The following is a 13,359-nucleotide window of genomic DNA, read 5'->3' on the forward strand; positions in this document are numbered from 1 at the left end:
CAAAGTTTGCATGTGAATATTAAAGCTTACATAGCAAAAAAAATTTTAATTACATTCTCTGCTTAGTTATGCCCACAATCTAAAGAAGACTAATGTTCACCAGCTAAAGTTTGAAACTTAGACCCATAATTAATTTAATTTAAATTAACAAAGTATTGTTCTCAGGTTTTTCAGTTGAACATTCTCTAAGGGGAATCTCTGTGTTTCTGTCACCTGATAACAAAACAAAATATAGTAATTTCCCTATTTTAGGAAGAGAGAGAGCAGGCATAACATTTTCATTGTTTCACAGATTCTATAAATAATCTGCTTCTTTTTTGCTCTCTGATTTTCCATAAGCAGTGAGTGGGAGCAGAGGACAGGTAGTTGGGAGAAGGATAATTGGGAAAAAGATGTTGGCGTAAGTGACGCGTGTATTCTGATGACTAGTATCAATGTGATGTCACGTTCCAAAAAGATCTGACCTTTGCAGTTTCTGTCTCTTGCTTTCCTCACAATGCTCTGCTGCAGTCTTCATTTTGAGAAAAATTACTCTACGTTGTTTAATTTTTATTTTATTTATTTATGTGGTTGCACCGGGTCTTAATTGCGGCATGCGGGCTCCTTAGTTGCGGCATGTGAACTCTAATTTGTGGCATTCATGTGGGATCTAGTTCCCTGACCAGGGATCAAACCTGGACCCTCTGCATTGGGAGCACATCTTAACCACTGCGCCACCAGGGAAGTCCCCTCTACTTTGAATCTGAATGTTCTTGTGAACTGATGGTTAATTTTACAGTTTGGAATTCTGAATATGACTTTAATTACTGTTCTTTTGGAATTTTAAATTCTTTATGGAACAACCAGTGTAGTTAACAACAACAACAAACCTCCTCCAGCAGCAAGCATACCAGTACTTAGTGTGACTGCTTCCCTAGTGTTACCAAAGGTCAAATAACAGTATGTCTCCAACTTTATATATTCTGAGACAAGACCAAAGTAAATATATTTTATAATCAAAGTGTTAAATGATGCTGTTTTCCAAAGCCACTTTCACTGTGAATGTCTGTGTTTGTGAATCCTTAAACATCATAGTTTCTTGCCAGAGAACATTATCTTAACAAGTTGCATATGGCCAGCACATTACCAGTGACCTGCTAGTGCTCACTCTGACAGCATGTGCAGACCTAGAGAGGAGAGCTGTTTGCTCTCTACTGGGAATCTTTTATGCATGTCTCAGGTTGAATAAAGGCTGACACTTGCTTTTGGAAAGCTTTATGGTGTTTTGGGAAATTACACCCAAATTTATACTTAGTATTTATGTATGTCTGTCTTACCTCCTGGCTTTTAAATCCTGGGGGTACAGACATGTCTTATTTTGTTTTTTTATTCCATACTACCCTGGCACTGTGCCTGGCACCTAAATTTTCAACAAATGTTAGGAAGATTGAATTGAAACTTTGCCTAATAATGTCCTACTCAGGAAATATAAGAAAAATCAGCTCTCATGAGTGCATAAATACTGTTTTCTGTCTGTTAAACTGAAGGTGAAGATGTTAGAATTATAGTCAAGATTAAAGCAGATATCTTATTATGAATACAGTCAGCCCTCAATATCTGCAGGGGATTGGTTCCAGGACCCCTGGGGATCATGGGTTCTCAAGTCCCTTATATAAAATGACATAATATTTGTATATAACTTATGCACATTCTCTCGTATACTTTAAGTAATCTCTACATTACTTATAATACCTAATATAGTGTAAATGCTATGTAAATAGTTGCTCGTAAGTTTTGCTTTTTGGAACTTCCTGGATTTTTTAATATTTTTGATCTAGTTGGTTGAATCCTCAGATATAGAACCTGTGGATTGTTTTTGTTATTAGATTTTGAAAGAGTATATCAACTATAAGAGACGAGTGCTGGGCCATGAATCTTCTCTGGTGATAAAATTGTATAGAGCTATACACACACAAGTACATGTAAAACTGGTGAAATTTGATAAACTGTCTGGGTTGTAGCAATGTCACTTTCCTGTTTTTGACATTGTACTCTAGTTATTTAAGATGTTACTGTTGAGGCAAACTGGGTGAAGGAGACTTCTTTGCACTATTTTTACAATTTCCTATGAGTCTATAATTATTTCAAATTAAAAGTTTAAAAAAAGTGCTGGGTCAACATTTTCAGAAATGTAGATAGTGATTAAAACATTCGATCTTATTGTTGCCACCTTATAATTTAAATAAATCCTCTTGAAGTGTTTTGAGAAAGGGAGATATTTCTGAGGGGTGCCTAGGAAAATCTTATCAACCTTGAATTCCACCACAGGACTCCTCCTGTAGGTGACACTGTTACTAGTTAATGGGAAACTAAGATAGCAGCATCAGATTAGATAAAGAAGAACCCTTGGTACCTTTACACATTATTATCACAGTAATGATACACAGCGTTGTCACAGTAACACCTGGGTAGTAGTATTATCCCTCTCTTACAAAAACTTAATTTAGACATGTTGCCTCGGAAAACTAGTGGTGCTAGAGGTGGTATCTGAACCCATTTCTGACTCATTCAAAAAGGCCCAAGCTCTTTCTAGTTTACCAACATGCTTCCATAGAGAGGTGGCCACAAACACAGCAGGCACTGTTAAGTAAATACTAACATGAGTGGCTAATAAAATTTCAGGGAAAGAACTAAAAAGTTATATGAAAAATTATCAGAAATTATTGTCAGTAACTAATAGGATCACATGATCCTGACATAAGAACAAAAAAAGGTATCTTTATTAGAGTGTCAGATTATGTCAAGCATCATTTAGCAAATTGAGAAGACTAATGAAACCCATAAATATACACACCATTGGTGAGCCTGAAACTAAAATGTGTATATCAGCCAGTTCACACACTGACACAGCATTGCTAAAATCAGAGGATATGAGTGAGGAAATCCAAAGCCAACTAAATGTCATTAATCTCGTTAATATACTTTCCAGGTTTAGGAATGGGACTATTTATACAGAGATTACATCAAAATTTAGCAGGCTTGCCTCTTGCTTTGGGGGACTTAGAGCTGTTTTAGGATCCCCTGACTCTAATAATGACAAAGTTAAAATTTTCGGAAGGCACAGATGGGCTGCTTGTGAAGCAAACAAACAAGAGGTTGAGCTAGAGTAACAAGGGGGAACATCCCATAAAATAAAATGGGAGGGAAGGTCTCTCTCCCTTAAGCTGCCATTTCAGCTGAGCCCTAAAAAATGGGACTGTATTGGCCATGTGGAGAGCAAAGACAAGAGAAAGAAGGTTACAAGCAAAAGGAAGAACATGAGCATAGGCTCTGATGTGAGAAAAGAACGGAAAGAAGACAAGTGGCTAGAATGTAGCAAATGAGGGGAGAAAGTGGTTTGAGACAAGATTGGAAAGTAAGGCAGAGGCCAGGTGATACAGGGCCTTGTCAGCCTTGTTAAGGAGTTTGATTTTATTCTAGTGCAACAGGAAGCCTTGGAGTCTAATAAACAGGAGCATGGTGATCCAATTTGTGTTTGAAGAGGATTGCTTTTGTAGCTGTGTGTGTTCAAATGAGGCAGAGAATAGAGACTACTTAGGAAGGTATTGAGAGAGGCTGAGCTATGCCTTAGAAAGAGAGAAATATTTTAAAAATCAGTGTCTTAACACCACAAAGGTTTATTTTTTGCTCACAAAACAGTGTAGTTAAGTTGGGCTCTCTCCTGGGCAACTCTCAAGTTGTATCTTGAACATCCAGGCTCCACCCATATTCTGACACTGCTGTCTTTAATCCATGGCCTTTACAGTCATCAGGAAAGGGAAGAGCAAGTATGGATGATGGTTTAGGGGTTTCAGACCAGGCCTGGAAGTGATCTAAACACTTGGGCATATACCCCTGTGACCAGAACCCATTCACATTGGCTCAATTCTAACTGCAAGGGAGGCTGGGAGATAGCATCTTCTTAGGCAAGGAATGATGATGGTCTTGACTTGGATATAAGCAGTGGAGATGGAGAGAAGTGGATGAATTCTTGCTTTCCCTCTTTTAATTATCTCCTTTCATTCTCAGTTGTACTTACGTGTTCCATAAGTACCCCTCAGTGCAGTCAAATTGGACTCCTAGCACTTCTTCCAGCTTGTCCTGCCTGGTATGCCTGTGTTTCATAATGCTGCTTGTCTTATGAAATTGAAGGCCCGACTCAGATGCCACAGTCTCCTCTGATTCCTTTCAGACAGGAGTGATTTCTTATGCTAAACTCTTATAGCGGCACTTTGTTTTCTCTCTTTACTAGATAAATTCCAGTAGAGCCAGTACCTTGCACATTTATCTCAGTTTTCTCAAGAAGTTAGCACAATGATAGGCATTTAATAAAAGTTTGCCAAATTGAATGAAATCTGCTTAATCTGATTATTGCTTCTGTTAAATGCAAACTCTCTGAAGACAAAACTGTTTTGTTCACTCTTGCACTCCTAGCACCCAGCGTAGTAGGCATTCAGTGTATGTCTGAGTCAATGAATGGGTATTTGATATAACTATATAGAATACAGTAGAGTCACAGAACATCCATGTTTACTTGACTCACTTTAAATTCAGCTGCATATGCAGGAGATGGAACAATTTTAACGTGTCTGTGATTCTGCTTGCCCTTTGGCTCAGCCATGCCCTGTGTGCCTTTGTGAATCTGTTGTTCCCTCACTCTTTTTCTCATTCACAGCACTCAGGCTGCACTGACTATGATTCTAATGTTTAAAAGGACAGTAATTTTGGGGGTACAATATAACCCCTAAATGTAGGTAGCTTCATTCACATTAATCTGAAGAAATAGAAGTCTCTCCCAATGCTAGAGAAAAAAATCTAGCTATTTTGCATCTAGTACAACTATTATCCTGTACTTTATTTATGGGCATCTTAAGAAGCTTTCAAGGATAATTTCAACTTTATACTGTTTTTGCCTTGCCTGGTATATGGTCAGACCACTCAAGATGTCTGTTCTCTTGCTGTCTGTACATGCCCTGCTCGACCAGTCCCTGCTTCGTCTACACCCTGCTCACATGGATGGCCTTGCCCCCCGGCCCAGCTTGTGATTCTAGTTCTTAGGCCAGAACAGCTCCACCTGCTAGTTTATTAAAGGGAAACATCAGCCCTTGTGATGGTCATTAATCTGAGGGGCTGTGAGGGACGTGCCCCATTTGCTGGTTTCTCTGGTAACTGATGAGCCAAGCTGACATCAATTTCCCCTATCAGTGGTAGCCTCCTTCTTCCCCTAGTAGTGAAGATTGCTGCCATGACCTGCCTGCTGGCTGCCATGCACCGGTGGGTGTTGCTCCAGGACCCTTTTGCTGCGGACGTGTAAGGTTCCCTTTCCAATAAACCACTGATGTCTCTGTCACTGTCCCTTGGCTCTTTCTTCAGTCTTGAGGCTTGACAGATACAGGGCTTGCAGGCCTGTGGGGTGCAGCTCAACACCTGCTGACTGGCTGTAACTCTAACATGGTGGAAATGGCACTTAAAAGAGCTGTTTTAGTTGGTGCTTTGCTACACACCATTTGTATGGCCTTCCTAAACCTGTTTTCTTTTCTGTGAAATGGTGAAAATGCCTACCCCACAGTGTTGTTAAGATTTTAATGAGGTAATTGTGAGAATGTTTTGTAAAGCATCATGTAAATGAAAGTGGTTTTACATGTACCTCAGTGACACACTGCGTTTGCTTATAATTATCGCATTTTTCTTCATTCTTGTATTGTACTCAATGTTACTTCTATGTTAATAGAACTTCTGTTTCCTTTATGATGCTTTGTCCTGTTATGGCAAAAAGGAAATGTTGCTTACCTTTTTCATTGAGCTTTTTAGGAGGCATCGAGAAGCTTAGACATTGCCAGTTTACCTTGTGGGCTGATGAGCACCTGGAAGAAATGACATTGGTATCAGGCAGCACAGTGGCTGAGCAACCATGCTGCCTCACACTGCCTCAGGTCCCCTGGGGTAGCCGACCAAGGGGCACTCCTGAGTCATCCTAGTATCTTATAAGTGGTGAAAACAGCCTAAAACTCTGAAGTTTCTTCAACTAATTCTCTTTATTTGATCTTTATTTTTTTGGTTCTGTTCTCCAAAGGATGCGTGCAATGTAATTTTTTTTCCCCTCTACCAATGCTGCTAAAAAACCCCCAGAAGAGGAGAGAAATCTAGAACCTGTGCGTTTCTTTTCCTCTATTGCATCTACTTATCACTGAAGTGAGGCAGTTTCTTTTGCCGTAAATAGTCTATCTTTGGATCAGCAAAGCCAGCATTGTCATTGTGCTCTGCTGGTTAAGTGCTTTATTGATCCATTAATTTACCATTTATTAACTGAGAAGGAATCAGGCTTCTCAGTCCTCAATATCACATTGCAAATAGTTCTTGTTTTTCAAAGACTGGACTTTGCCTGCATTTTCTTTGAAAGGGCAAACTGGGATTTCATGTGGAGATAAATATGATAAAGCTATTGATTGCATTTGTGCTAAGGATAAGAGGAGGGGTGCTTCCCTAAGGCATTATGTCTATGTCAGATGAATGATTGCTATAAAGAATAAGGGTATTGCCCTGCCCACTCAAGCCTGGGAAACCTGCTGAGCTCCCAGATCAGGTCCCCTGCCCTCCAAAGAACCCTCCAGGCCACGTGGGTCCTGGGGGCATAGGAGGGAGGCCCTCCTGGGGGAGAACAGGAGAGGCAGGCAGGAGGGGACCTCCAGGACCGGAGGAGCAGGAGTGGGAGAGGAGCAGAGGGTGTTTGCCTCACCCACTAGGGCCCACAAAGCCTGCTGGGCTCCCAGGCCGGGTCTCCCACCCTCTGAGACCAGAGGCACGCCTGGACCCCTTCTGTTCCATTGAGCCTAAGCCCCACACCCCCCAGGGCCTTTTCCAGCCCTGTGGGTCCTAAGCATAGGCCCCACCCACTGCCCAAACCCCATCCCTCCCTAGGCCCTGCCTACCATAGCTAAGGCTTTTTCCACATTTTTTTTAAAGTTATTGTGGTTCTGTTTTACCTTCCGGTTGTTGTTGTTTCATCTATATTTTTATTTTTTTATAGTCTTTCTAACATATCTGTTAGTTTCCTAGTCTAATTTTATTTTTTACTCTTTGTTATTCTTTTTTTTTTTTTTTTTTTTTTTTTTTTTTTTTTTGCCACCCCACGTGGCTTGTGGGATCTTGGTTCATGAGCTGGGGGCCGTCAAGCCAAAGCTCCTGTAGGGGGAGCTCCGAGTCCAAACCACTGGACTAACAGAGAACCTCAAACCCCAAGGACTGTTCATCGGAGGTCTCCCAGTGGTCCTCATCTCGGCACTGAGACCCAGGTCTACCTAACAGCCTACAAACTCCACTGTTGGAAGCCTCAGGCCAAACAACCAGTAGGACAGGAACACAATCCCAACCACCAAAAAAAAAAAGAGAGAGACAGCAAAAAAACATATCACAGATGAAGGAGCAGGTAAAAACCTACAAGACCAAATAAATGAAGAGGAAATAGGCAATCTACCTGAAAAACAATTTGGAGTAATGATAGTATAGATGATCCAGAATCTTGGAAATAGAATGGAGGCATGGATTGAGAAAATACAAGAAATGTTTAACAAAGATCTAGAAGAACTAAAGGACAAACAAACAGTGATGAACAACACAATAACTTGAGATGGAAAATACACTAGAAGGAGTCAATAACAGAATAACTGTGGCAGAAGAAAGAATAAGTGAGCTGGAAGACAAAGTGGTGGAAATAACTGCTGAGGAACAGAATAAAGAAAAAAGAATGAAAAGAATTGAAGACAATCGCAGAGACCTCTGGGAGAACCCTAAACACACCAACAGTCAAATGATAGGGGTCCCAGAAGAAGAAGAGAAAAAGAAAGGGTCTGAGAAAATGTTTGAACAGATTATAGTGGAAAATTTCCCTAACATGGGAAAGGAAATAGCCACCCAAGTCCAGGAAACACAGAGCATAAACCCCAGGAGAAACACACCAAGATAGATATTAATCAAAATAACAAAAATTAAATTCAAAGAAAAAATATTAAAAGCAGCAAAGGGAAAAATAAAAAATAACATACAAAGGAATCCCTGTAAGGTTATCAGCTGATTTTTCAGCAGAAACTCTGCAGATCAGGAGGGAGTGGCAGGATATACTTAAAGTCATGAAAGGGAAAAACCTACAATCAAGATTACTCTAGGGGCTTCCCTAGTGGCGCAGTGGTTGAGAGTCCGCCTGCTGATGCAGGGGACACGGGTTCGTGCCCCGGTCCGGGAAGATCCCACATGCCGTGGAGCGGCTGGGCCCGTGAGCCAAACAAAAGCTAAGAGAATTCAGCACCACCAAACCAGCTTTACAGCAAATGCTAAAGAAACTTCTCTAGGCAGGAAACACTAGGGAAGAAAAAGACCCACAAAAACACACCAAAACAATTAAGAAAATGGTAAAGGAGCATACATATTGATAATAACCTTGAATGTAAATGGATTAAATGCCCCAACCAAAACACACAGACTGGCTGAATGGATACAAAAACAAGACCCATATATATGCTGTCTACAGGAGACGCACTTCAAACCTAGGGACACATACAGACTGAAAGTGAAGGGATGGAAAAAGATACTCCATGCAAATGGAAATCAAAAGAAAGCTGGAGTAGCAATACTCGTATCAGATAAAATAGACTTTAAAATAAAGACTGTTATAAGAGGTAAGGAAGGACACTACATAATGATCAAGGGATCAATCCAGTAAGAAGATATAACAATTATAAATGTTTATGCACCCAACATAGGAGCACCTCAGTACATAAGGCAAATGCTAACAACCATGAAAGGGGAAATCGACAGTAGCACAATAATAGTAGGGGACTTTTAACACCCCACTTAAACCAATGGACAGATCATCCAAACAGAAAATAAATAAGGAAACAAAGCTTTAAATGACACAATAGACCAGATAGATTTAATTGATATTTATAGAACATTCTACCCAAAAGTGGCAGAATACAGTTTCTTCTCAAGTGCACACGGAACATTCTCCAGGATAGATCACATCTTGGGTCACAAATCAAACCTCGGAAAATTTAAGAAAATTGAAATTGTATCAAGCATCTTTTCTGACCACAACGCTATGAAATTGGAAATCAATTACAGGAAAAAAAAACTGTAAAAGACATGAATACATGGAGGCTAAACAGTGCACTACTGAATAACCAAGAGATCACTGAAGAAATCAAAGAAGAAATAAAAAAATACATAGAAACAAATGACAACGAAAACACAACGACCCAAAACCTATGGGATACAGCAAAAGCAGTTCTAAGAAGGAAGTTTATAGCAATTCAATCTCACCTCAAGAAACAAGAAAAATCTCAAATAAACAATCTAACCCTATACCTAAAGCAACTAGAGAAAGAAGAACAAAGAAAACCCAGAGTCAGTAGAAGGAAAGAAATCATAAAGATCAGAGCAGAAATAAATGAAATAGAAACAAAGAAAACAATAGTAAATATCAATAAAACTAAAAGCTGGTTCTTTGAGAAGATAAAGTTGATAAACCATTAGGGACACTCATCAAGAAAAAGAGGGAGAGGACTCAAGTCAATAAAATTAGAAATGAAAAAGGAGAAGTTACAACAGACACTGCAGAAGTACAATATATCCTAAGAGACTACTACAAGCAACTCGATGCCAATAAAATGGACAACCTGGAAAAAATGGACAAATTTGGGAAAGGTACAATTTTCTAAGACTGAACCAGGAAGAATTAGAAAATATAAACAGACCTATCACAAGTAATGAAATTGAAACTGTAGTTAGAAATCTTCCAACAAACAAAAGTCCAGGACTCGATGGTTTCACAGGCAAATTCTATCAAATATTTAGAGAAGAGCTAAAACCAATCCTTTTCAGACTCTTCCAAAAAATTGCAAAGGGAGGACCACTCCCAAATTCATTCTACGAGGGCACCATCACCCTGGTACCAAAATCAGAAAAAGATATCACAAAAAAAGAAAATTATAGACCAATATCACCAATGAACAAAGATGCAAAAATCCTGAACAAAATACTAGCAAACAACATATTAAAAGGATCATACACCATGACCAAGTGGGATTTATCCCAGGGATGGCACAGATTCTTCAATATACACAAAGCAATTAATGTGATACACCATATTAACAGATTAAGGAATAGAAACCATATGATCATCTCAAAGATGCAGAAAAAGCTTTTGACACAATTCAATGCTGACTTATGATAAAAACTCTCCAGAAAGTGGGCATAGAGGGAACCTACCTCAACATAATAAAGGCCATGTATGACAAACCCACATCAAACATCATACTACATGGCGAAAAACTGAAAGCATTTCCACTAAGATCAGGGACAGGACAAGGATGTCCACTCTTGCCACTCTTACTTAACACAGTTTTGGAAGTCTTAGCCACGGCAGTCAGAGAAGAAAAAGAAATACAAATTAGAAAAGAAGAAGTAAAACTGTCACTGTTTGCAGATGACATGATACTATACATAGAAAATCCTAAAGATGCCACCAGAAAACTACTAAAACTACTAGAACCAAATCAATGAATTTAGTAAGGATACAAAATTAATACATGGAAATCTGTGGCATTTCTATACACTAATAATGAAAAATCAGAAAGAGAAATTAAGGAAACAATCCCATTTACCATTGCAACAAAAAGAATAAAATACCTGGGAATAAACCTACCTAAGGAGGTGAAGAGTTGTACTCAGAAAACTATAATATACTGATGAAAGAAATCAAAGATGACATAAACAGATGGAGAAACAGACCATGTTCTTGGATTGGAAGAATCAATACTGTGAAAATGACTATGCTACCCAAAGCAATCTACAGATTCAATGCAACCTCTATCAAACTACGAATGGCATTCTTCACAGAACAAGAACAAAAAGTTTTACGATTCGTATGGAAACACAAAAGCCCCCAAATAGCCAAAGCAATCTTGAGAAAGAAAAACAGAGCTGGAGTAATCAGGCTCCCAAATTCAAACTATACTGCAAAGCTACAGTAATCAAGACAGTATGGTACTGGCACAAAAACAGAAATATAGAACAATGGTACAGCATAGAAAGCCCAGAGATAAACCCACGCACCTATGGTCAACTAATCTATGACAAAGGAGGCACGAACATACAGTGGAGAAAAGACAGCCTCTTCAATAAGTGGTTCTGGGAAAACTGGACAGCTACCTGTAGAAGAATGAACTTAGAACACTACCTAACACCATACACAAAAATAAACTCCAAATGGAGTAAAGACCTAAATGTAAAACCAGACACTATAAAACTCTTAGAGGAAAACATAGGAAAAACACTCTTTGACATAAACCACAGCAAGATCTTTTTTGATCCACCTCCTAGAGTAATGAAAATAAAAACAAAAATAAACAGATGGACCTAATTAAATTTAAAAGCTTTTGCACAGCAAAGGGAACCATAAACAAGACGAAAAGACAACCCTCAGAATTGGAGAAAATATTTGCAAACAAACCAAGGGACAAAGGATTAATCTCCAAAATACACAAACAGCTCATAGAGCTCAATATCAAAAAAACAAACTATTAAAATATGGGCGGCATTGGCCAAAGTAGGTCACATGGCCAAGCCCAGAGTCAGTGTAAGAGAGCAGTATCAAAAAAAAAAAAAAAAGGGCGGAAGACCTAAATAGACATTTCACCAAAGAAGACATACAGATAGCCAAGAGGCATATGAAAAGATGCTCAACATCACTAATTATTAGAGAAATACAAATCAAAACTACAATGAGATACCACCTCACATGGGTCAGAATGGCCATTATCAAAAAATCTAGAAACAATAAATGCTGGAAAGGATGTGGTGAAAAGGGAACCCTTCTGCACTGTTGGTGGGAATGTAAATTGATACAACCACTATGGAGAACAGTATGGAGGTTCTTTAAAAAACTGAAAATGGAACTACCATATGACCCAGCAATCCCACTACTGGGCATATACCCTGAGAAAACCTTAATTCAAAAAGAGATATGGGGCTTCCCTGGTGGTGCAGTGGTTGAGAGTCCGCCTGCCGATGCAGGGGACGCGGGTTCATGTCCCAGTCTGGGAAGATCCCACATGCCGCGGAGTGGCTGGGCCCATGAGCCATGGCTGCTGAGCCTGCGCATCTGGAGCCTGTGCTCCGCAACGGGAGAGGCCCAACAGTGACAGGCCCGTGTACCGCAAAAAGAAAAAACAAAACAAAACAAAACAAAAAAAAAAGAGATATGTACCACAGTGTTCATTGCAACTCTATTTACAATAGCCAGGAGATGGAAACAACCTAAGTGCCCATCTTCGGATGAATGGATAAAGAAGATGTGGCACATATATACAATGGAATATTACTCAGCCATAAAAAGAAACAAAATTGAGCTATTTGTAGTGGTGTGGATGGACCTGTAATACAGAGTGAAGTGAGTCAGAAAAAGAAAAACAAATACCGTATGCTAATGCATATGTATGGAATCTAAAAAAAAAAAAAAAAGGTACTAATGAACCCAGTGGCAGAACAGGAATAAAGATGTAGACATACAGAATGGACTTGAGGACACAGGGGTGAGGGGAAGCTGGGGTGAAGTGAGAGTAGCATTGACACATATACACTACCAAATGTAAAATAGCTAGCTAGTGGGAAGCAGCCGCATAGCACAGGGAGATCAGCTTGGGGCTTCGCAATGACCTAGAGGGGTGGGATAGGGAGGGTGGGAGGGAGGCTCGAGGGAGGGGATATGGGGATATGTGTATGCATGTGGCTGATTCACTTTGTTGTACAACAAACTAACAGCATTGTGAAGCAATTATACTCTAATACAGATGTATTAAAAAAAAAAAAGAATAAGGATGTTCCAGGTGGTGGGATATTGCATCACACATTTTTGGGACTACACATGCTTATGTATACAATTTATTTTAGATAGTGCATTTTTGTTAATTTTTTTCTTGTTATTAAAAGTAATGCATATCATAATACAAGTTTGGAAATTACAGAAAATAGAAAATCCGAATAATTCAGAATCTCATTACCTAGACATAGTACCTGATTTTTATGTACTTTTTTGTGTCTTGAATAATATGTTTTAGAAAAAGCATTTTATTGTATATCCCATTAGAATTAAGATTAAGAAAAACAACTACCTCTTATTCGTAAGTGCAGTCAGAAGGGAAATTGACACAAATAATCAACAACAGTAGCCACATAAAAAGTAATACTGCATTGTTATCTGTCCAGATCTTCCTCAGGTCCTCCCTCCTCTTTTCTTCCCCTCCCCCTGCCCCCCGGCCTGTCCCCCCCCCCCCCCACCCCCCTCCC

The 13,359-nt window shown here is 39.4% G+C and overlaps 1 protein-coding gene across 4 annotated transcripts in view; it reads left to right on the top strand.

Annotated features, from left to right (window-relative positions):
* Window positions 1–13,359, top strand: part of TTBK2 (tau tubulin kinase 2) — a 144,633-nt gene that overhangs the window by 92,549 nt on the left and 38,725 nt on the right. The window lies entirely within an intron of this gene.

Source organism: Neophocaena asiaeorientalis, unplaced genomic scaffold (assembly GCF_003031525.2).
Source record: "Neophocaena asiaeorientalis asiaeorientalis breed wild unplaced genomic scaffold, Neophocaena_asiaeorientalis_V1.1 scaffold119, whole genome shotgun sequence".
NCBI classification, from domain to species: domain Eukaryota; kingdom Metazoa; phylum Chordata; class Mammalia; order Artiodactyla; family Phocoenidae; genus Neophocaena; species Neophocaena asiaeorientalis.